This window comes from Macrobrachium nipponense, chromosome 44 (assembly GCF_015104395.2).
Source record: "Macrobrachium nipponense isolate FS-2020 chromosome 44, ASM1510439v2, whole genome shotgun sequence".
Lineage (NCBI taxonomy): Eukaryota > Metazoa > Arthropoda > Malacostraca > Decapoda > Palaemonidae > Macrobrachium > Macrobrachium nipponense.
The window spans coordinates 46891489-46893988 of record NC_087221.1 but is presented as its reverse complement, the minus strand read 5'-3'; the positions used below and the strand labels follow the sequence as shown (position 1 = coordinate 46893988).

Below are 2500 nucleotides of genomic sequence, written 5' to 3'. Positions count from 1 at the left end.
CCTTTTCCAAAAACTACAGCCATTGACATTAAATAATCGGTATGCTTGCAAAGGGCTTTGATTATGCTTGCATTAGGCGCTGCAAGACTACGCGTAATTCGGAAAGTCTGACAAAGCATGCAAAAGCATTCTATCTTTTACACATTCCAAGCACTGAGAGAGATATAACCTTGAATATTTTTGTATTTTTTTCTATTTATTTATTTATTTATTTTTCAGTAAAACTGTGAATAGTCATTCCACAGATCGAGTCAAAAGCATTTAGAATCACTGTTACCTTTGATACGTATGTGGCATACAAGGTGAGTGTATTTCAAGGTGTAAAGAATGGGTATTTTCCTGACCTTGCATGTATTTATACAGGTTAGAAGGTGTATATATATATTTCATCGTACAAGTAACTAAATCAACATTCGGAGATACATATAGTATAAATATATATATATATATATATATATATATATATATATATATATATATATATATATATGTGTGTTGTGTGTGTGTGTGTGTGTGTGTGTGTGTGTGTGCATGTGTGTGCATAAATAACTTGATCACGAAGTATATAAACGTGATGCTATGTATATATGTGTGTGTATGTTTATATATATATATATATACTATATATATTTATATATATATATATATATATATATCTATATATATATGATCAATACACACATTCACACGTACACTGATACTCACTCACACACTTCCACAGGAACCAATATGCGACCCGACACCTTACACAAAGAAGCATTACCATTCCTTCTTTCCCTAACTATGACCTCTATCTGTCACTTGAGAGTCCAAGAGGTGACGGCGGGGCGGAGGTCGAGAAAGATCTGAAAGGAGTTCGACTAACGAGAGAAAACTTTTTAACTTGGGATTATACTAAAAAAAACGATTGACTTCTTACGATGCTTCGACATTTTGGCAGAAGGGAAAAAAAATACATATATTTATATGTAAATATACATGAGAATGATTTCTCTAAAATTGAGAAAGACAAGAAAGACTTTAAAAAAAAAAAAGTTTTCACGAGGTCTCCGAATAACTGTGACCAGAGGAAGAGGGTTGGGGGCTGGGGGGAAGGGGGAGGTTGGGTGGGGGTTTGGTATGCGACAGCGAGGGTGGTGGTTTACGGGGGTGTTGAGGGTTGGGAGGGGGGCGGGATCTGCAAGTCAGCTTAGTCAAACTTTGTGGAGGAGTCTGTCAAAAAAATTAAGCAGTTCACGGCCTTCGATGCTTACAGCGTTCACGAAGTCACTGACCTGTTCCGAGAAAAGGCAGAAGAAGAGGAAATAAACTTAGGGGAAAAACAAACAGGGAGAAGAAAAAAGAAGAAAAATGAGAAAAAGAAGAATTTGAAGGATTAAAAAAGTATGACAGAAGAAATGAGCTTCCGGTCTATCTTAGTTTAATTGAGCATCTTCTGCGGTGATACCGAGTGTGTCGGAGTTGCTTCTGAGAATGATGACTCATATAACTGTTCTCTCTCTCTCTCTCTCTCTCTCTCTCTCTCTCTCTCTCTCTCTCTCTGTCTTTCTCTCTCTCTCTCTTTCTCTCGCCGTTACTTGAATTTATTTAGCCAACTACTTTTATGTCAAGAAATACTAGTATTTTTGCTATGGTTAAACCATTTAACAAACACGAATCTAACATTATATTTCCCCCACCCTCCTCTGTCTCTGTCTCTGTCTGTCTGTCTGTCTGTCTCTCTCTCTCTCTCTCTCTCTCTCTCTCTCTCTCTCTCCGTTACTTGAATTTATTTAGCCAGCTACTTTTATGTCAAGAAATACTAGTACTTTTGCGATGGTTAAACCATTTAACAAATAGGATCTCACAAGAATCTCACATTATCTCTCTCTCTCTCTCTCTCTCTCTCTCTCTCTCTCTCTCTCTCTCTCTCCGTTAGCCAAGCATTTGTACTTTTGCGTTTATTCAAAAAATTTGTTCAACAATAATCTTAGGAGAATGTATTTCCTTCAGATTTGACCATCGTGTTTTTGTGAAATACCTACATACGTGGTTTCCTTTTATACGAACTGCATAAAATCATAATCTCTCTCTCTCTCTCTCTCTCTCTCTCTCTCTCTCTCTCTCTCTCTGTCTACAGACTCCTTTTATCCATTCAACCATATATCTCTTGTCAACGGATCTTCTACTACTCGTCTCTCTCTCTCTCTCTCTCTCTCTCTCTCCTCTCTCTCTCTCTCTCTCTCTCAATCTTTAAGTTACCGCTGTCCATTTAACTATCTTTTTCCTGTCAGCGGGCTTCTGTTCAATTGTTATCAGTATTCCGTTATTTGCGCTTATTCCAAACCACATCCAACAGGAATTTCGATAATTCACATTTTTTTCTGTTTTTCAAGAGATAAAATTCACAGAACTGGAATTTCATTGATTTTTTTTTTCTCTTTCAAGAGATAAAAACCATATCAAACGGGGATTTCATGAATTTATTTTTTCTCTCTCTTTCAAGAGATAAAAAAACCAC

At 36.6% G+C, this 2500-nt stretch overlaps 1 protein-coding gene across 8 annotated transcripts in view; it reads right to left on the bottom strand.

The window, feature by feature from the left end:
- The window catches only part of LOC135204289 (paired box protein Pax-5-like), a 225951-nt gene that overhangs the window by 167998 nt on the left and 55453 nt on the right, over positions 1-2500 (bottom strand). The gene's annotated exons all lie outside the window — the stretch shown is intronic.